The 23441-nt window shown below is 37.3% G+C and overlaps 1 long non-coding RNA gene across 1 annotated transcript in view; it reads left to right on the forward strand.

The window, feature by feature from the left end:
* LOC138170390 (uncharacterized) overlaps positions 1-12493 on the forward strand; it is a 14637-nt gene extending 2144 nt beyond the window's left edge. The window contains exons 2-3 of the long non-coding RNA XR_011170600.1: positions 5806-5895; positions 12267-12493. This is a non-coding gene — a long non-coding RNA (uncharacterized lncRNA). The remainder of the gene's footprint in view (positions 1-5805; positions 5896-12266) is intronic.
* Positions 12494-23441: the final 10948 nt, after the last annotated feature.

The raw sequence follows: 23441 nt of genomic DNA on the forward strand, positions 1-23441 counted from the left end.
TGGACGCAGGAAGACTCCTCTTCCTGAGTTCACATTGGCCTCAGACACTTACTAGCTGTGTGACCCTTGGCAAGTCCCTTAACCCGATTTGCCTCAGTTTCCTCATTTGTAAAATGAACTGGAGAAGGAAATGGCAAACTGCTCCTCAGTGTCTTTGCCAAGAAAACCCCAAATGGGGTCAGGAAGAGTTGGAGACGACTGAACAAGCAGCATTCATATCACACACCTTGGCTGTGTCTCCCAAGGCTCTGTCCTAGCTCCTCTTCTTTTTTCTTTATACTCTTTCTTGGTGATCCAGTCAGCTCCCATGTAGATGACTTTTTATGCAGCTGCCTCCTAGATCTTTCTGTCTGGCCTCAGTCTCTCTTCTAGGGTTCAGTCTGACACCATCAGCTGCCTGGTAGACATTTTGAACTGGATGTCCTGTAGTTACCTCAATCAAACAATTCATTTTCTTTATACCTTAAATCCATCCCTCTTCCAAGTTTCCTTATTAGTGCAGAGGTGCCTGTCTTCTTTCCAGGTGCCAGGCTTGGTGTCATCCTTGACACTTCTCTCTCTTTCTTCCTCCTGTCCAGTACATTTTTCAGATCTTGTTTCAACCCCCACAATACCTCTTGTATCTGTTCCCTTAATTCCACTCATTCATCCACCAGTCTGGTTCAGGCTCTTACCAATCTCCCGTGTACTGTTGCAACAGCCTCTTCAATGGTCTGCAACCTCAAGGCTCTCCCAGATCCAGTCCAGCCATCACATAGCAGACAATGGTGAATCTGCTAAAGAATGGGTCCCATCCTACATTTATAGCCTTATTCCATGTTATTCTCTGCAGTATGATTTAGCAGTACTTAGCTTACTTGTTCTTCACACACTGTGGTCCATGTGCCATCCCCATGTCTGTACACTGACTGACTATCCCTCATTTCCTTCCTACCTCAGCCCTTGCATTAAAGGCCTCTTGGAAGAGGTGACCCTTGACTTGAGTCTGAAAGCCAGCTAAGGATTCTAAGAGTTTGAGTTCAGAGGGGAGAATATTCTAGACCTGGGGGGTAGACAATATGTGCAAGGCTAGTAGAGCAAATGTAGACGATTATGGCCTAACCATAGACTAATACGCCTAAAGATGAGAAAGATAGGGTTGGGCCATTTTTTGAGAAGCTGTAAATGACAGAGAAGTTTATATGTTAGGAATATGCTTTGCCCACATAAGTTATAAATGTGTGTGGATGTATATATATGTACGTATACACACACACATATCCTCTCTCTTTCTCTTTTTCTCTCACTCTGTCTAAATGTAACTCAGACGGAAAAATGAATAGATAGCTTGAGTTTCTTCTGCCCCTCTTTGAGGGACATTGTGATTCTTGCCTAGAGGGGACCAGGAAAAGAGGCCATAAGAATGGCTTCTTGGCTCTTCTCAGCCAGAAGGGAATTAAATTTGAATTATATCTGCCGTTACAAATATTGTTAATCCAGGGAAAATAATTTTTGGGTTCAGGCTGCACTCCAGTAGGCTATCCCTTAACAGAAGCAGTGCCCCCAAGCTATATCTGAAGGCTTGATTCCTTTCTTACCAGCTGCTAGTTACACAAAGACCATCACACATAGTGAATTCCAAATGAACCTATTTATCCAAGCCTGAAGGGAGAACGCCAGGATTTCTCCTCTACCAAGCTTTTGATAACTTTTCCTCTTGCCAGCTCAGACTATCAAGTAATCATTCTTTCCAATAGTGAGGGGATTCTTAGGTATATATGAAGCTTGAGACCCAGGTTACATAATTGATCCTCAAATTAATAGGAAGCCATTAGCATCAGAAACTTACATTTTAGGAAAATAGGGTAAGTGATTTGGATAAGGCAAGACATGTATGTAGATAACGCTAATTCATGAATATTAGATAAATTATTAAGGAAATATAAAATGAAATCCTCTGTCAAATATAGATGGGGATATCTAGGAAGGCATTATTTAGTTTATTTTAATTCTGAACTTAATAAAAACTAAATAAAACAAGCATTAATGTGTACATGGCAGAACAGGAAAAAAAGGATTGTGTATGAAATTGCATATTTTTATTAGGAACAGCTTGATTTTGGAGTATAAATACATTTATAAATATAAAATTAAAAAGTAGTAAATTCAACATGTTAACTTTCAAAATTGGCCTGCTTGCTTTTGATTCCTAATGGTCTTCCTTCAATACAGTCTTCTGTGCATTTTAATAAATGTTTCAGTGAACTTTTTCTTTCAGTTTTTTGGTTTTCTGCCCCTCCCCCCACCGTCTCCCTGGCCATGCAAAACAAAAAAATGCTAACATATACATAGTCAAGCAAAACAAATTCACACCTTGAGCATTTCTGAAAATAACCCTTATTCTGCATTTTGAGTCCATCAGTTTGTGGGGTTAAGATGCTTATTATTGATACTCTGGAATCCTGTTGACTATTTCATTGATTAGAATTTTAAATTGTTTTTATTTACAGTGCTGTTATACGTATTATTCTCCTGTTCCTACTTATTTTATTCAGCAGTAGTTCAAACAAGTCTTTCAGATCAACTTGAAATCTTCCCTTTTGGTATTTTTTTTTTTTTTGTGGCATGATAATATTCTATTATATTCATATACCATAATTTTGTTCAGCCATTCTTCTGTTGACTGGTGTTCCCTTACCTTCCTATTCTTTGTTATAACAACCAAAAATACCCTCTTTGCATAAGAGTTTTTATTAGTATTTTTGAACATATGAGCCCTTTTCTTCCTTCTTTGATTTTTTTGGGAAATGGGCCACTATAGTTTGCTGGGTTAAAGGCTAATAATGGTTTAATGACTTGGGGCATAGTTCCAAATTGTTTTCCAGAATGGTTAAACGAATTTCCTGGCAGTACACTAGTGTCCCTGTTTATCTGAGAAGGTCTAATATAAGAAGTGACATTAGAATTGGGTTTTAAATTTTTGGTCCCATTGAGGAAACTCTCAAATCTTGTGCAACTCACAGTTTTTGAGAATTGCATCAGGGCATTGAGAATTTAAGTGACTCAAGGGTCCTATAGTGTGTCAGAAATATTACTTGACCAGGTCTTCCTATTTCTGAGCCCCTTTTCTATCCACTATGTGACAGTTACTCTCTTTAAAATAAGAGGAGGTATTCAAGGAATAAGTAGAAGGCATAATATTATAGTAATATGAATAAAGACACTGACCAGATGACCTCTTAAAGCCATAACAACTTTAAGATTCTATGATTTTATTAGGTATAGTTTATGACAAATGGTAATTTATTAGTATAGGGGTAATGATCTTGGCAATGACAGTTCTTAAGTCTCACAGTAATATTTTATAGAGTAATAGAGCAGACATTAAGAAAATATATCTGCCAAGTGACACAAGGGCAGTAAAATCAGTTTTATTAAAAATAAGTGCAATTTCCCCAGATATTGGGAAGGTGCCTAATTCACTTTTTTTGAATTATGTCAGCAAAGATGATGTAAACATAAAAATCACCATTATATGTTTGTTACTGTCCTGATGTCATGTATGTTCAGTTCATAGCATAGCACATATATTTTGAATGGGGATTGTAGGTAGGCAGTCACACAGCTAGTAAGTATCTGAGGCCAGATTTGAATTAAGGTTTTCCTGACTCCAGGCCTGGCACTCTAGCCATGGTACTACCTAATGTCCTAGCTAAAATGCTTCCTTTTCCAAAAAGTATTTGTTTACATATTATCTTCCCCATTAAGCTCTGTGAAGGTAGGGACTGTCTTTTGCCTTATTCTGTATCTCCAGTGCCAAGTACAGTGCTTGGCATACAGTAGGTGTTTAATAAACATTAATTAATTAGTTTGGAATGGACTTTAGTTAAATCACTTTAGTGATTTGGAGCAAGGAGAGATTTGAGGCAGGCACAAACACCAGAAAGCCATTACAGTGGTCTAGGCAGAGGTGACGAGGCCCGCTACTATTTCTGCTTTTTGTCAGTGCACTTGGAGTCTAGAAGACTTGTTGGAATTCTGCCTTAGAAACAAACCCTGGGAAAGCCTTAGTTTTCCCTTTTGCAAAATAGGGGCAATAATAACACCTACCCCCCAGGCTGGTTGTGAGGATTGTATTAGATAATATGTTAAAGCACTTTACAGACCTTAATGTGTTCTGTAAATGCTAGCTATTATTAATGCTGTTGAATTGGAGACCCTTTTCCCATAGGAAATGGTAGAAATGTTACTGTGTGAGATAACTGGACTAGATAAATTTTAGAAAGCAGTTTTATGTTGCAGGACCAGATGACCTGGTAGATTAGTCAATCTTTTCTTGAGTTGCTAGAGTTTCATGATTCTTCTTTAGGAAAATTGAAATAGGGCTTCTTTATAGAATTGGGGGAAAATCGAAATAAAAGTGACCTTGGGGTAAGTCATGCAACCTTTTGAGAAACCTCATTTTCCTCTTCTGCAAATCAAGTCAATAAGCATTTATGATACTCCCCTTTTGTATGGGTATAGTAATAGTTTTTATGAGTAAAATTCTTTGCAAAATTTGAAGTGTGTGTTTGGTATTTGTAATTAAGTGAACAAGAGGGGAAATCTTGTGGAATGTTTATAGGAAAGAGGGGGGAAAGGATGAAGTAATAAAGGGAGTAAAGAAATCCACATTCACATAAAAAGCTAGCTAGTTTTATAACTTTTCTTCATATGAAATATTTTTTTCCTCCAATAAAGTGTTTTTCTGTCAGTAGTGATTAAAAAGCAGGGCAGCATGGGAACGACAGTATTAGGTTGGGTATCAGGAGACCAGGGTTTGAATCCCACTCAAACACTTTTGGCTCTGTGTGTGTGTGTGTGTGTGTGTGAAAAGATCAAGCCACTCAGAGCCTGTATTTTCATCTTCAGAAGGGAAAGTTAATGTCAGCATCATTGTAAGGAAAATGCATTGTTAACTGTTGTTTGTGTTCTCACTATATTACACGCGGTAAGTAGAGAGATACAGATCTCAGTTACAGAAGAATATCAGTTAGAGGGTTGATTAGTATAAAATAATTACAACATGTTTCACTTTGGTGTACTTTTAGGATAGTGAACTCTCCTGCTGTACTTAAAATTAATTTAAGTGCTTTACAATTATCTTGTAGATGCTATTCTGCTTCCCCCTTTCCATTGAGGAATAAGGCAAAAAGAGGTTTCTTTCCAAAGATCAGACAGCTAGGATGTATGTGAGGTTAGATTTGAATTCAGGTCTTCCTGGCTCCAGCTCCAGTGTATCACTAACTGCCCCTGGATGAAAGGAAGCTGTTCACTTAGAGAAGTTAACTTCTCCATACAGTTAAAAAGCTTCATATTCCATTCCCCTCAACTCCCCCAAGCCTCCATTTGTATTTTCTATTGCATTCATGCCAGGGGCCAGTTATTGTACCCCAGAACACATAAGTTATGTAGGTGCTTTTTTTATTCCTTGCTTTTTACATACTTTTTTACATACTGGTGATAGTGAGTTCAGGCAGTCGTGGCATAATATAAAGAGAACTGGCCTCAGAATCAGGAAAATGTGGTTTCAGATGTTTCCTTTGGACACACACTGCCTTTGTGACCCCTGGCCATGTCAGTCTTTCATTTTGCCTGGGGAGAGACATTGACAGAGGGGCTTTACTCTCTGGGAGTTCCCCATAAGGATGAAATCACAGATCCAGTCCTGTCCATTCCCACCCCGATACTTGTTTCAGGCAGCAATTCTCAGGGTTATTGTGGAGCACTTCTTCACACTGAGAGTTTTTGACAATATCTCTTTGCTTTGACTGTTAAAATTCTCAGTAGGAGCCTGGAGGGTATGCAGTCATAATTTTCAGAAGTCATACAATATACATTCAGAAGCTGCTTTGATGCATCTGTGATCTCATCCACGTGAGTACAGTACAGATTACAACCCATTCACATCGTTTTATTCTTTGCTGCTTTTGTCTGTGTCCTCTGACATCAGATCCTCCATAGGAGGCCCACCCAGTGTATTGGGATTCCTCTAGGGCCTAGAATGTAGGTCTTTTGACATTGCATGAGTATCTGTGAGGTACTCATGCAGTCTCTCCATTATACCTTGGTCTTGCCTGTATAAGAAGTCTTTCTCTGTTTCCCTTTATGCTGGTGCTTTCCTGCTGTTGATTATTTCCAGTTTATTATCCTGTATATATCTTATTTGTACGCAGTTGTCTCCCATATTAGACTGAGCTCCTTGGGAGCAGGGACTGTCTTTTGCCTTCCTTTGTATCTGAAGCATTTAGCACAGTGCCTGGCACACAGTAGATGCTAAATAAATGTTATGAGCTGTTCTCTCCTGTGATTCATCTCTCTGATAACGCCAAACACAAGCATCTTCCAAGGTTCGGAACAAGGAGCATAACTCTCCATTTATTCAGTAACAAATTAAGGCAAAACATTCACAGAAAAGAGGAAATTAAAATACAGGGTAACTCAATCATTTAGTAAGTCCTCAGTTCAGTCACAAAGTACAAAAGTCAAAGTACTCTACCTCTGGATAGTCTCAACTGGAGATTAGTTTCCAATCATAAACAAAATACATTCATTTGGTCAGTCACAAAACACAAAGGCCATCCACCCCTAGGTCACAGCTAGGTTACAATATCATCATAGCATTCAGTACCCAAGGAGAGGTCTTTTCTTCATCTTGACCTGAGGCAAGGTCTCAGCAGTTTCTGTTCCTGGGAAGACAAGACTTTACGAAGACACAACATAGACACACATTGCTGGCATCCTCATCAATTCACTCTTTGCCTGTGAGATCAACCTAGACCCAACAACAAGGTCTGAGGAATCATCAGTACAGTCCCAGGACCCCTGAAAACATCACCAAGACCCTCCTCCAGGATTTCTGTAAACATACCACAAGAAAATCCTCTTTCAGGGCTTCTGAACCAACAGCAAGATCCCAGGACTCCTGCAGCACCAGCAACATCCTCCATCAGCAGACGAATCTGACAAAGTAACATCAAAACAGACAGACCAGATATGGGCACCACAGTCATGCTTCCTCCCAGTTCAGTCTTCAGTTCTCATTTCTCGTTTCTCTTTCTCCAGCAGTAGCAGCGGCCTCCAGATGCTGGCTCCCAGAAGTTCTTCTGGCCTCTCTCTGCTTGGGCCTCTCTCTCTATCCACAGCACCAGCTCCTCCCAGTTCAGCCCCTTCTTGTCACATCAACAAGTCTATCCCATTGTGGGGTTCAAATTCCATTACCATTACATGATGATAACTTTATGTTGCCTCTATGACACCTGTTGTTAATATGTAGGATATGTATGTATATATATGTAATATGTGTTATACAGATCAGAGACCTGGACCATCAATATGTCATAGATTGTAAATGGACAGTGATTTGGACCAGAAATTGATCTGAAGCAGGGGAGTGAGCAATATTGTATTTGGGCGACTAGTATTACTAATAACTCTGCTCTTTTTCCTGAACAAAGGCTCTTTTTTTTTTTTAAACACTGATTATTTTATGGCAGTTCTATATGGATGCAAGCCACGGAATATCACACTCTTAGATCATCAAAACAGCATTGGAAAGAAACAGGAATCCTCTGATCTTTTTCAGTACTTTCCCTCAAAATGTTGTTACCAACTGTGTGCCTAAAAAGTTGTATTGTCTCTAAATCCTTTGTGCTAAAGAAATAGCAGACCAAGTTGTACTATGGGTTGACTGAAAATATCTTGATGTTGTGTTGACTGCTTGAAAGTTTGTTGCTAAAATATTTTTCTTAATTTTTTGTTGAATATTTTATATTTATATTGGAACATTGAAAACATTCACAGCTAATGCTTTTATTCTTAAAACCATAAACCATTTATTTTTTCATCAAAACAATTCATATTTTACAGTAACACCTCAGTAATCAGTTACCTGGAACACAGCCAAGAACTAGGAAGAAAGCAGAGAGATCTTATCAGCCAAATTAAATGAATCAATTGTATTTACCCAGGCTCTTATATGTTATTCCTCAGAAAACTCTAAGCCAGCATTTGCTTTTATTTAGCAACTTGTAATACATTTGATTATCAGGTTTCTGGAAACATAACAGATAAGGAACAAGTCAGGGCAAAATGATTTATACCTTATCTTTTATTTCTTAATTTGTTGTGGATTTTCTTTTTTTTTTTTGATACTAGTAATTTAGCTTTCTTATTTCATCTTCAGTTGATTGTACTTTTTAAAAGCAAGCCTTCAATATAATTTTTTATTGCATTGTAGTCATTAGAGGATATAAAAAATGTTTCTGATTTTCTGCATTTATTTTTGGAGTTTATGTCTTTAGACATGATCAGTTTTTGTAAAGGTATCATGTACATCTGAGAAATGTGTGCTCCTTTCTGTTTCCATTCAGTAATTACCAGAGAGGTCTGGCCTAATTTTTCTCAAATAAGCTGTTATTTCTTTTTCCTACTCTGTCCTCCATGGCTCACATTGCTTTTGTAATCTTTTTTATACTCTTACATTGTTTCTTAGATGATTTCTAATTGTTCTTGTGGACAAGCAGTTTTTTTGTAGGTGTTTTTGAGTTTTCTCTTCCTCCAGGTCTATGCTTTGGTCATCACTGGCCACAACATACAAGTTCTCCTTTTTTTTTCCTCCTGATGTTTAGGAGACGTTAAGGGGTCCCCTGAACTTGTCTTTTTGAGTTGACATACCTTCTAGAAACACTTGACCCAGAGTAGGCAGAAAGCCCTGAATGTGTCAAGGCCCAAGCCTCCCTCTCCCCCACATATTTATTGTTTGCACCCCAAGCCAGATTCCCTGTTGTCGTTAGGAGGTAAAACAGGTGCCAGCCAGCGTATGCCACACTGGGGAGAATGTTTGTGCAGCTGGGGTCCTTTGCAGATAAGCCCCTCATCCAGTCTTCATAGTCCAGCAGTCCCCAAGGGAATTCAGCTTTTGCCATTACCTTGCCCCCCCTTCAGGAGGGGTTACTGTACCTTTCTCCTCCCATACCCTGCCCCTTCCTGTTTTCACCTACTTTTGTTGTACATCAGTATGTGCATAAATAGGCGAAGTTCTGTAAGAACTGCAGACCTGCTGGGTTCCTCATGCACTCTCACTTAGCTTGTAATAAACCTGATTTTCACATTAAGTCTCTCGACACCCCTATTTTTATTGTTGATGCCTCAGGAGTTGTTTCTAGGTCTTCCCTACTTTGAGGATCAAGTCAAGTTGAGGATATTTCTTTTGCCCATAGAGGTCTTTCTTGAAGCTACACTCCCCTTTTCCTGGGGCAGCTACCGGTAGGTGGCACTGGGTCTGTAGTCAGGAAGACCTGAGTTCAAATTTGGCTTCAGACACTTACTAGCTGTGTGGCCCTGGGAAAGTCACTTCACCCGGTTTGCTTCAGTTTCCCTGTATGTGAAATGAACTGAGGAAGGAAATGGCAAACCACTTCAGTATTTTTGCCAAAAAAGCCTCAAATAGGGTCATGAAGAACTAGATATAACTGAAATGAACGAACCACAACAATTCCCTTTCTTCTGATTATGGCCAATGCCTTTTTCTTCACCAGGGACACTAAAATCTTCCTTTCTTGTGATTGGTCCTTGTTGAAGCCTTTTCCTTTGCATGATGGGAGAGACCTGCCTTTAAATACAACGTTCCTAGTTGTGGGAACCTGGGCAAGTCACTTAACTTCTGCTTACCTCAGTTACCCTAGCTGTAAAATGGGGATGATAGCACCTACGTCCCAGGGCTGTGAGGATCAAGTGAAATAAATGTACAGTACTTAGCACAATGCCAGACAGGTAGTAGGTGCTAAATAAATGCTTACTCCATTCTCTTTCCTCTGAACAACAACGATTCAATGACTTTCCCTTCTGCCTTTGTCCTTTTGGGGGTTTTCTTATAGCTGGAGATTTTTCCTTTTGAAGTTTTATGCTTTCATCCCTTTGGGCAGGAATTCTCAAAATACAGTTCTCGGAATACTGGGTATCCCCAAGACCTTTTCAGGGGGTCCTGGAAGTCAAAACTATTTTCATATTATTTAAGACATTATTCGCTTATTAAAACACTCCTTTTTCCCGTCTACATCCTTGTGAGGCCAGATTTTCTTTATATACTTCACTAAAAACAAAAGAGAAGCAAATTGAATGCATAATCACGTGAGAATCCAGCTCTCTTCTGCTGAGCCAGATGTGATGAATATTTGTAAAAATATATAGAACGATACATAAACACATAAACAGAAATTATCTGGGATCCTCACTTCTTAAGAGGATAAAGGAGTCCTTGTTAATTTAAGAGGATAAAAGGGTCTCGAGATCAGAAAGTTTACAGCATCTAGAACATTGTTATTTCTTTGAAGTTGTTGGACAGTCACATTGTTTCGTGGTGGATTGAACTGAGCTCCATTTATCTTCTCATCTGCCATCTTGTTATCCCTCTTCTTTTAGGAGGGAATGCCTCATAGTGAAGGAGGTAATCAGAACCTATATTAGGCGAGGAGAAAAGTTACAGAGATTATTTATCTGGTTACATTTAGAGTAGGTGTCCTATGCTGCCTTATAAATAATACTTCACTAATTATAACATGGTGATAACAATTGATGATCCTCTGTCATCAACCCATTAGATTATATTCACTATACTCTAAGAAAGTGTAGAATTATACAATATACTTTAGACTGATTTCCTTAAAATGGTTATAAATTTATTTTTGTAAAAAATTGGTGGCTAAAAAGGCATAAGCTTCAGTTTTGATAAAAATTTGTTTGTATGAAGTTTTTATTCTCTGACCGCGTTAGATAAAAAAGGCATTACTGTACGTCTGTGCTTGATGGGGAAGCAGAGAGAAGAAAATTAGATCAAATCCTGTCTCTATTGTGCCATTAGCTGTGGCCCTTAAATATACAGGAAATGGCCCCTTGTGTAATGCTAATTTTTTCTGTCTTGTTTCCCAGTTGGAACCATAAAAATTTAGACTGTAATTGAGGCACATTTTAGTCAGATCTCTTTCCAGAAAGTAGCTTTTCTAATTTAGTTATGATTATCCTTGTTCCCAAAGGAAAACCCCAGATGTAATGGAGACGATTTTAAGTTCAAAGCAAAGAAACCTTTGAGCTTTTTGAAGTGTAGTAACAATGTGGAAATTGCCATTTCTGAGCTTTGTTTAAGAAGAAATATGTTCAAACCAGTGTGGATAAAAATGAATATAAATACCCGAGTTCCAAAACATTGCTAATCAAGGAGAGTCAAGGAATTTTTTTTTCTTTGTCGTATTATGTGCTCTGATACTTCCTGGTAAGACATAGAATAAGATATGAAAATTAAGATATAGGGATACTTGGCCGTATCCCTATATCTTCTTATAGGAACTTCAGGAACTCAGCACTCCTTCAACATGTTTTGGTAATAAAGTAGAGGCAGTTGGTGGTGGAATGGAGAGAGGACTGAATCTGGAGTCATTAATTTCTGAATTCAGATTCCACTTAAGTACTATTTGTGTGACTTTAGAAAAGTCACTTAAATACTGCCAGTCTCAATTTACTTAGCTATAAAATGGGCATAATAATAGCACCTACCTAGGGTTGTGAAGATTAAATGAGATAATATTTGTAAAACTCTTAGCTCACTGCCACATAGTAGGTGTTTAATACAGCCTGCCTTCCTTTGTTAGTTCCTTCGTTCCTTCCTGACCTCCCATCCTCTTCCTTCTTCCCTTTTTCTCTCCCTCCCTTCATTTCTTTTTAAACTGTTGCTGATCTGTATCAGTTCCTACATATCTATGTGAATACCATGATGTACTCTTAGAATTTGGTCATGAAGATCATCATCATCATCTATCCAGGGACCACAGGAGTTTTGACTAGTGTAAAAAAAAAAATCAATACTTTAAAAAAATATATATGTGTGTTTGTGTGTATACACATATATACACATGCATAATGAGAGAGAGGTTGATTGAGAAATTGAGATTTCATTTGTTCAGGAAACTCCCAGTGGGGAATGACTTCTATCAATGAACTATCTGTGCCTTCTGTGCAATTTATATTCTTGGAAACATGCCTGGGATACTGAGAGACCATGTGATTTTTTAGTATCAGAGTCAAGACTTGAGCCCATTTAGACTTTGGGGCCAGCCAGCTTTCTGTGTACTGTCCACATGTGTGTGTGCATGTATGCACACACATGCACACCCACACACACATGTCTGTGTTTATTGATATCCGTTGCTTTTACATGTCCTTTTTCAAATGTATCTCTCCCCTCTTCTCTCTAGGAAACCATCCCTTGTAACAAAGAACAAAAAAAGGAGGAGATAAAAGCAGGCCAACAAAAACCTAATCAATATGTATCAACCAGGTTCAACAGTATATGTCCTGTTCAACATCCGTAGTCTCCCATCCCTGCAAAGAATGGAGAAAGATGCATTTTCTCATCTCTTAGTATTTATGTCATAAAATTCAGATTTTTGTGTTTTCTCAGAAAATAAATTCTGTTTATCATTTCTTATGGTGTAGTATTTCATTACATTCACTTGTCATAATTTGCTTTTCCATTTCCTAATTAACAAGCATCTATTCTGTTTCCAGTTTTTCCCCCCACCACAAAAAGCACTTCTATGAATATTTTGTTGAAAGATCCTATACGCTTTCTTTGACCTGCTTGCGGGTATGTACCAAGCAATGATGTTTAAAGAGTCTGGACATTTGAGTCACTTTTCTTTAGCCTAATTCCAAATCGCTTTCCAGAATAGTTAGATCAATTCAGGATCCCAAATGTGCCTATCATATTCTCTTCAACATTGATTATTTCTGACTTTTGTCATCTTTAAAAATATGCTAGTTTGGCAAACATATTCAAGAGGTTTAAAACTTTTTAAATGTGCATTTCTTGTATTATTCTAATTTGGGACTTTTTTCAGACGCTTGGTAATCATTTACAATTCTTTTGTGAAACATCCATTTCATTTTACCATTAATCTGTTGGGGAATAACTTTGGTTTTGTATATATTTTTGTTCATTCCCTTTTTGCCTATCAGTAGCTTTCCTTCTTCTTAGTTATGCTGCTTATGTTCTTCAAAAACGTTTGCATTTTATGCTCAAAATGAGTTATTTTCTATTTTGTGATCTCCTTGTTTGGTGAAGAAGTCTTTCCACCACAGATAGCTACAAAAGGTGCCTGATCTCCTAACTCTTTTTTTTGGTAAAGGTCAGGCTTTTATATTCTTGTGTAAATACAGTCTAAGTGTTTAAATGTGTAAATAAGAGTCAGCATAGTTTTAAATATTAAATTCAATTTGAGAGAGTAGTACATGGAGAAAAGGACGGCTGTGCTGGAATCAGAAAAGCTAGGCTCCGATCCTGCCTCCGACACCGGGACCCAGGAAAGTTATTTAATCTTTTTGGATCTCAGTTTCCTCATTTGTAAAACAAAGTAATTTGGACAGTTTTAGATCTGGGGTTCTATGATCCTTTAAGAATTAGTGACTCAGGGGGCGGCTAGGTGGGGCAGTGAATAGTGCACCAGCCCTGGAGTCAGGAGGAGCTGAGTTCAAATCCCGCCTCAGACATTTAACACAAAAAACTAGCTGTGTGACCTTGATCAAGTCACTTAACCCCAATTGCCCCACCTTCCCCCTCCAAAAAAGCAAAAAAAAAAAAAAAGAAAAGAATTAATGACTCATAAGTGGTTTACTTTTTAACTTTGGGTCCAGAACTGTTAATATACCCATAATTTATATTTATGTAGTGATTTAAGATTTACAGTGCATTACCCTCACATTTATCTCAGTAAGTAGAGCTGATAAGGTAGGAGGAAGGGAGAGAGAGAGAGAGAGTGTGAGAGAGTGTGTGTATGTATGTGTAAATTCCTTTTGCCAATGTAGGTCAGCATCAGCTCTGCAATTTTTAGTCTTTGACACATTTGTATGGGCACCAAAAGTTTAAGTGACTTGTTTGGGGCCTTGTAGCCAGTATATGTCAAAGATGAGGGTTGAACTCAGTCTTTCTGGTTTCTATCCCCTCTGTAAATGGTAATTGGTCCTTTAATACCAGATCACTGAATCTGTTTTACTTTTTCACAAGATGTAATGATGTTTCAGAAGAGATCAGTGGAAATGATTGAATAAATGGATCTCATCAGAAGAGACTAAAGGAATTGGATTTACCAAGTCTCTTAATTAGAGGGACTGTAATTAGGGATAGCCGCTCTTCAAGGGCATGTCACCTCTCACCTCCATGGATTTGCCCTTTCTGTCCCTGGTTCTTGGAATGCTGTTCTTCCATACCTTCTGGAATTCCTAACTCCCTTTAAGACTAACACAAATGCCCTTATGCTAGGCCTTCCTGAGTCCTTCCCAATTGTTATTGCTTCCCCATTCCAAATCACTTTGTATTTCCTTATTTGTATGTATTTTTCCCCAATCTTCCCATCCTTCCAGTAGCTTCTTGTACAGTCTCATTTCACTTGTTTTTATTTAGTATGAGTTTGAGAAACGTCAGCAAATGTGAACATTTCTGTATACAAAGATCAATAGGATTGTTTATAAAACCATAAATCTGGGTTTTTATAAAGTAGATTAACTTTAACACAGTAGTACCATTTCTGAGCTATTTATCTGTGTCCCCTCTTTTCTGTGTATTTTTAAAATGTTTCATTGATACTCTTTTCTTTTTTCTTCTCCATTTCCCTCCTTCCCTTCCCCCAAGCTTTCAATGTCCCACTCTTTCCTTTAAAGTCCTCCCTTGTAACAAATGACTATTTGGTCCTTTGTCTTTGTATATCTGATGCCTGGCACTAAGTTGGCACTTAAATACTCATTGAATATGAATGAAAGGATATTATAAAAATTCATTTATTCAGCATTTATTTAGGACTCACTCTGTGTGAGGCATGTGAGGAGCTGTACTAAGGGTTGAGCAGTTACTGTTTCCTCATAAGAAGATAAGAGAACTTGAACTCAATTAGAATGATACTGATTGGACATTGGAGGTGTCTCTTAGTTATGAGGCTATTCAGTACCTTTGACAATTGGCCAGACTTTTAAGGAGAATGGGCCACATGAATTGTGAAGTTTTTACCACTCCCATGAAGAATCCCATTCTACTTCTCAGCCAGAGTCCTTTCCAAGGATCCTTTTTTACTTTTTGTAGAGTCTTACACAGTTGTTGGCAGACTGATTCTGAGATTCTAGGATTTGGTTAGAATGTCTCACTGGGGACCAAAAGGAAGTTGTTGCTTTTAAAAACATACAGACAGAAGTGTGTCCTTTTATTTGAATTTAAAGTGACTATTCCAGACCTGAACTGTGCCAACCTGTTCCTATCAGGAGAGAAAATGGGTCACTAACAGTACCTATGTCTACTTTTTGGAATACATTTAACATTAGGTATGAGTAGTAATGCAGAGGACCACCCCAGATTTCCCTGGTCTACCTAAGTAGAGTCTTTTTCGATACCTTCATCTTCCTAAATTAACAGGAAAATGTTCAGTCTCCTAGTGCTTTATTGAGTTTGACTTGAAATGAATTTCATTTAAATAACAAATTAATCAAAAGCCTTGCTTTTGAATATTTTCCCACATATTTCTCACCAGAAATTTCACTTTGTCTCCTTGATTGAGTATTGGCAGCAAATATTTCTAGTATTAGAGGAGGTATCAAAAATAGAGTATATATCACATTGTGGGGGTTCTGGAATAAGTGGAATTGTTAATTGTGGCTTGGGAAAAGGAAATATTATTTGGGAAGAGGGTAGATGAAGATTTTTTTTTATCTTGTGCTACCATTTGTCATTGAAATAAAGATGTAGCAAACTGGTGGGATGGATGGTGGCAGACACATGAAGAGTGGAGAGGAAGTACAGGGAAATAGTAGAGAGATGAAGAAAGACACAGTCTTCATATTCTAAGAACTCATTTTAAATTGATGGAATAAAAGAAGAAAAAGCAGTTTCATAGAATCATTAATTCACTATTCCCATGTTGAAAACTGGAAAGTTTTAAGTGTTAAAAGAAAAACTATTGCCCTCCACCCAGAAAACAAATATTTTTCATTTTAATTCCATTTGACAGATGAAGAAAGAAAATTCTCCTCCATTTAATGGTAGCATCCATTCTAAATTAAGCAAATAAAATAGTGGATTTTTTCTTTTCTTTTCCTTTTCTTTTTCTTTTTGGAGGGCCGTTGGGGTTAAGTAACTTGCCCAAGGTCACATGGCTAGGGATTTTTTCTTTCTGATCACTTCTTCTAAGGGTTTTGCCTTTATTTTATACTGGCAGTTTCCTAAAAGATTAAAAAAACACCACCAATGCAGGAATCACTGATTATAACCTAGATAACTCATGACTCTGTATGCAGAAATGGTACCCCTCCTGTATCTCTCCCGGGGCACCTGTGTGTCTGCTTCTACACTGGTCTAGCAGCCAGGCTTTTCCCTGTTCTGATATTTGGAACAGGAAGCTTCTGACTCGTATTGTTGTAAAGTTATTTCCGGGAAGGGGGGAGATACATGCATGACCTGCTCCCTACTTTTCCCTCTCTTACTCTGCACCAAAAGTTTCATTTTTTGTCAGTGAAATGTCTCTTTTAACCCTCTTATTTCTCTTCTAGCGCTTCCCACTATCCCAGGAAAAGCTTCTTCCGTAGTACATGAACTTTATGTTGAGAAAGAGGAAGTTTTCTGTCCATATACTTCCTCATGTAAATACTCACTGCTTAAGGGACTCAGGGCATCCCCCACTAAAGGCCTGAAAACCAAGTTTATCTCCTAGGGCAACCTAGCTCCAGATTAAGGGCATCATGTTTTTGTTTGTTCTTATTTATTACACTATTGCTTCATCTGTAGTGCCAGGGAAAAAGTCTTGAACAGATTATTGGTTTGGTCCTTAAGATCCTTCCAGAAGGGATTAACAGAGTCTCTTCTAGAATTGTGCTCATTATTGGCAAAGTAGATAGTTACAAGAAATGAATTATTTCATCCTTCTCTTTTTTTGAAGGGGGAAGGCAGGGAAGTTGGGATTAAGTGACTTGCCCAAGGTCCCACAGCTAGTAAGTGTTAAGTGTCTGAGGCTGGATCTGAACTCAGGTCCTCCTGACTCCAGGGCTGATGTTCTATTCACTGCACCGCCTAGCCTTTTTTTTAAAAATTATTTTATTCTTAAAACACACAGGACTCATGAGTGTACCGACAAATAATATGTGTGATACAGTGACCCATTGCTCCATTATATTTTCCATTGGGTTGTAACATTAAAACATGAAGCCCTTAATTTGGACTGCTGAAAAACATTTCATCTTCACCGTGGCTCTTTGTTGTAACTGTCCCAGAGTCCTTATCACCTGGCAAGACACAGGACATGACTTGGGATCATCCTCCTGGTGCTGAATACTTTATCTCATGATAAGTTTTTCCAGAGCTCACCTCCTGCATGGGCCTTCAGATTCAGGAGCTTCTGAATGCTCACACTCACAAGGTTGCTTGTAGCAGTCTCATGATCGATCTTCAGTCACCTGTGCTCAGGAAAAGAAGCACAAAGCAGATCTGATGTCCAGTCTCAGGCTTATTGCAGTAGGTCTGAGGGAGAGCTTGAGGAGTCCTGTTCTGTTTAGCAAATGTAACAGAGAATCGTTAGTGGAAGTTGTCTCTGCTTTGAGAGTCTTTATGAAAGTCTTTGAAATCCTCTCGGACACTTCCCCTCTTTCCCATTCTCATAACAAGGAGAGGAAGAGAGAGAAAGACAGAGAGAGAAGGAGGGATTAATAAAATTAATAAAAAATCTAGATTCCCTAGAAATGTACTGCAGTGTGTGTACCAGGTTTTATTTAATTGAGTAGTAATAGTATTTAAAGCTAGCTATTTCTAATAGCTAATGTACAGCAATTACTCATTGCTAAAATAGAGCTATTAGTTATAGCTTCTATATAGCACTCTAAGATTTGCAGAGCACTTTACAAATATCATCTCATTTTATCCTTGCAACAATTCTGGGAGGAAGGTGCTATTATTATATCCATTTTACAAAGGAGGAAACTGAGGCAGAAACCAATTAAGCATCTTGCCTAGGGTGACACAGCTAAGTTTCTAAAGCTGGATTTGAACTTGGTTCTTACTGACTCCAGGTCCTGTGCTGTACCCAGTGTACCACCTAGCTGTTTTGACGAGTAGATTGGATTGTTAGATTAGTAGACAAATATTATTGCTTTTACATGGTTCTCCTCCCCACCCACTAACGATTAAAAATATTTTATTTATTTTTTGGATTGTCCTTAAAGCAGAAGCTAATGTTAGAGCAAATTGGACTAGATGACCTCTGGGGTCCTCTTGAAATTTTGAGATACTATGACCCTATGAATTCACTTGTGAGCCAGCTGGAAGCTATTAATAATAGCGTCAACCTTTAGCATCTCTCCATTGCCTACAGGGATGAAGTCTGAGCTTCATAATTTTAAAATATTCTACAATTTATGGTCCTCCTACCTCCAATTACTGCTTATTGACTGATTGGCTCCACCTGGAACCTTCAATTCTAGCCAAATTTATCTGCTCATTTTCTTTTAAATTTGGCTTCTGTTACTATTTTGATAAATCAGAGGTAATTTACAAAATTAAGAGCCTGTATCTTCTATAGTTTTTTAAGGAATAAATGTAACAATTTAAGAAACTTAGTAATAAGCAATATCCTGATTTTTGAGTACTCTAAAATATGTCCTCTTTCTTGCAGATATTTGCAATTTGCATCAATCAAGAGATTGATGACAGTGAAATCATTGAGTCTTTCTTAAAGACATGCTTTAAAAGTTTGCTTGCCTAGACACAGAAAATTGAGTTATGCTTTTCTTTATTATGACTCATTCAGGACAAATTTTATTTTTAAATTTTGGACAGCACTTTGCTTAATTTATTAGTTACTCTGCTGAATGTAACATTTTCCCTCAGTAGCCTTGTGTTTGGAGTACTAGTTCCCCAGACTTAAAAAAAATTATATTCCTATCTCGTTTTACATCACTTAAATGGTCCCTTGTATCCCTCCTCTTCCTCCTTTAACAGAACCAGGTCTTTTTTAAAAAGAAAGTTTCTGTGTGTGTATACACACATATACATATATGTGTATATATATACACACATGTATACATGTTTGTGTGTATATATGTTTTTAAAGAAAGTTTATATATTTATTTATATTATTATTTATGTACTATATTATAAATATGTTATAGATAACATAATTAATAACTATAATCAATTATATTATATAATACAAATAGCTATGTATAATAATTGTAATTAATAAATATATAACTATGATATATTTATAATTATAAATATATTTATTTATGACAAGAGGGAAAAAAATCAGCAAAGCCAATCGTACACCGAAAAGTTTTGACAGTATATGTCATGTTTCATACCTGTGACCACTTCCTCCCTCCCTGCACGCCCCCGTTGTAACCTCCATGATCAAATATAAAATCCTGTTTGACTTGTAAAACCATTTATATCCTGGACAAGATCTTCCTATCTTTCCAGTCTTATGCATTACTCCCTTCCACATCCTCAGCTGTCTGTTCTTCCAGCAAGAAGCTCCCTCTCCCAACTCTGTTCATTTTCTGTAACTCTCCCATGCCTGGCATTGTCTCCTTCCTTAAGTCAGTGCATTTCCTGGCTTCCTTGAAGCCTCTGCTGAAACCCTATCTTCTTAATGTCGGGCCGTCCTCCAGAGAGTCTGTATCTTGCTTCTTTCATGTTGTCTCCTTCGTTAGTCTGTGAACTGTTTGTCTTTCTTTTTATTTCCATTGTTTAGCGTAGAGTCTGGCACCTAGTAGGTAATTATTTAATAATTGTTTGTTGACTTATTTTGTGTTGGTTTTTTTTTTTGCCATTTATATTGTTGTAGTCATTTTTTATATTGAATTCTTCCTTGTGTTTACTTGACTTAGCATCAGTTGATATAAACTTTTCCATTCTCTTTTGGTATTGGTGATGTTCATTGTTCTGAATAGCAGAATAACATTCCATTATATTCATGTACTGCCGTTTGTGTAATCATTCCCTAGTTGATAGGCACCTATTTTGTTTCCAGTTCTTGGCTACTACAAAAAATACTGCTAAAAATATTTGGTGTATACAGGTACTTTTTGTCAGTTACTTCTTTGGGGCATATGCCTAACAGGGGAATGAGTGGGTCAAAGGGTATAGACATTTCAACCTTATTATTTGCATAATTCCAAATTGCTTTCCAAAATGTTTGCACTAATTCATAGCTTCACTAACAGTGTATTGGTGTGTGCCTGTCTTTCCAAAGTCCCTCTAGAGATGACGATTTCTGTCTATTTTCATCTTTGCCAATCTTCTAACAACAATTGCAAAACAAATGAGATGAAAACTTATTTTGATTTTGATTTTTCTTATTAGGAATTTGAAGCATTCTTTCCTATGGTAAAAACTGTAATAAAATAGCTTGCAAATTTATTTTTGGAGAACTGTTTCTTCATTTATTTTGACCATTTTTTGGGGAATGGCTATTGGTCATACATACACATTCATATATATGTATATATGTATATATATAATACATATGTAAATGTTGTTCTTAGTTGGCTATATATCTTGGATATCAAAGGTCTGAAATATTTGTGACAAATGGTTTCCTATTCTACATTTTCTTTCCCTAAGCATTAAAAAAACTTCCTTTTCATCATGAACTTAATAATCAACAAATGTCCATTTTAGTACAAATAGATATTTACAGTTACAAAGTACCCTGTTTTTGTTCCTTTCTGTATTTTGGTTTTTGAAGAGCTATTTTTAATTTATCAGTTTCTAAGACCCCTTAGAGTCCTAAGCCAGAATTATTATTATTATTGTTTTTGTAGTAAATACCTACAACAATTGGGAAATTGGCATTCATATATAAAACAAAAATACATTTACAAACCAAATGATTTTTGCATTAGGCATTAATTTAGATTGCCCATAGTTATGTTTCTCCCCATTTGTGTAGATAAGAGAGTCAGCTATGGTGTTTTTCTTGTTGGAGATGGGTCAATACTTCCCTTGTGTGTTCTGTTTTGCAGTACTGTTGTTCAATTGTGTCCAACTCTCCCTAACCTGATTTGGGGTTTTCTTGGCAAAGATACTGAAGTGATTTGCCATTTCCTTCTCCAGCTCATTTTGCAGATGAGGAGACTGAGACAGACAGGGTTAAGTGACTTACCCAGGGTCACATAATTATTAAGTGTTTGAGACCAGATTTGAAGTTACGAAGATGAGTCTTCCAGACTCTAGGCTTGGTACTCTCTATTCACTGTGCCACCTAGCGGCTCCTTGTAGCATATTATTTTGTCATTATTACCTACTGATGAGCATACGATTGTATTTCGGTTACCTTCTTTTGATTAGAGGCGTAATTAATTAAGAATGTCAGTGGAATGAAAATAGCATCCTTGTATCACACTCAAGATTTAGAACATGTTTCACATAATCTTGTGCCAGAAATAACTAAATACCTAAAAAAGGCACCTCTTTATAGGTTGGATCATAGCTACTGAGAAGAGTCGAGATGCTTTCAGCAAGTGGAATTTCATGAGTCATTTCTTTATATTGAAAAACAACTGAGACAGTAAAAATCTTTAGCTTGTATAGTGTCTACTTTGGGATAACCAGCAGTCTCTTCACATTTAAGATAGAAAGAGTGTGGTCATTTTAACTAAAGTAGATAGAGTTTTTTCTTTCTTGTTGAAATTATAATTAGATTCTTTCCCAAGGACCAGATGTCCACTTTTAAAAATAGAAATGAGAACAATTGACATTTAATCAAATATGTTATATCAGTATGCTGTACAGTATATAGCTTCTAAACTTAGTGTATATAAATCACTTAAATTGGACAGTGCAGTAGTCAAGCATACAGAATTTTATTTAAAGTGGCATAGTGTTGCACACGGAATAAAGTGCTTGTATTTGGTCTAGCTTATTTTTACTGAAACGGGTCAGAAGATAAAAAGATCACCTGTCTCTGGGGAGACTTTGGGCTACATGTTTTATACTTTTAGAAGCCACTGAAGAGATTTTTTTCCCCCTTGCCTCATTATAAAATTCCATGTAGTAGGCATAGATAATATTTGAGACAAAGTGGTTGGTCTTTCTGAGGCTGAAATCCTTTCCTCAAAAGGAGAAGAAAACTTGTTGGCTTGTGTGCTACTTGCTATAGGTGTTACAATGAGTAGAAATGATGTGCTGGGTCTGGAGTCAGGAAGAACTGACTTCAAATCCAGCCTTGTACAGCTGTATGACTCTGGGAAAGCCACTTAACCTCTACTTCACTTTCCTTGTCTGTAAAATGGGGATAATCATAGCACTTTTCTGCCAGGATTTTTGTGAGGATCAGATGAGATACTATTTGTAAAGGCTTTTCTCAGTGCTGGCACATAGTAAGTGTTATATAAATAATGTTCACTATTGTTATTTAATTGAAAGTTATTTAATTTTTGGTTTTTAAAATAATCCCTATTTAACTGGTCTCCACTTTCCTCTTTTGTAAAATGAGGGGCTTGGTCTAGATAACTTCAAGGTTCCTTGTTGCTCTAAATCTACCATTCTATAGATCCTTCAGCTGGTTCTTAGATAACATAGTTTGGAGTCCACTTTACCATCCTGGTTCCTTTTCTCTGGCTATTCTCCAGCTTGCCAACAATGCTTTTCCTAAAAGCTACTACCCAGAACTGGGCATACTCTAAGCCTAGTCTAACTGGGGTAGGGACCAGCAGAACCACAGCCCTCCTTATTGACCTGGCAGTCATTCACATGTTTCCCCTGATTTGTACATGGATAGTTGTTGTTTTGAATCTGAGTGCAGGATTTTACATTTGTCCTTATGACCCTAAGTATCTCTCTTATTTGCTTTAGTCCATTGTTCTGTTCTGGTTAGTTTTCAGTACTGACTCCATCATTCCCTTGTTGGCTATCCTTTACAATTTGCATCGTCAGCAGATTTGCTAAGTCTGGCATCTATGTTATAGCCAGACTGATTTTTTTCACTGTTCTCATAACAATACTCCATCTTCTTTCTCTCTGGGCACGTTACCACATCTGAAATCTTTAGTTTCCTTCAAGCATCAGATATTAGTATAATGGTATTAGAATCTTTTGCCTGGCGTTTCCTCTAACTTAAAGTTTTGTTTGGCATTCCGTCACTTTTTTTTAAAATTAAATTTATATATTTACTTTTAGTTTACAACATTCGGTTCCACAATCCCTTGAGTTCCAAATTTTCTACCCCTCCTTCTCCTCCTCACTACCCCACATGGTGGCATGCAATCTGATACAGGTTTTACAAATATCTTCACACTAAACATTAGTCAAGTTGTAAAGAAGAATTGTAACCAGTGGAATGAACAATGAGAAAGAAGGAACAAAACAAAACACAAGAGAGAGGGAGAGAGAGAGAGAGAGA

Source organism: Petaurus breviceps, unplaced genomic scaffold (assembly GCF_028583685.1).
Source record: "Petaurus breviceps papuanus isolate PSGF00001 unplaced genomic scaffold, PetGlider_PUasm1.0 38, whole genome shotgun sequence".
In the NCBI taxonomy this organism is placed as follows: Eukaryota; Metazoa; Chordata; class Mammalia; order Diprotodontia; family Petauridae; genus Petaurus; species Petaurus breviceps.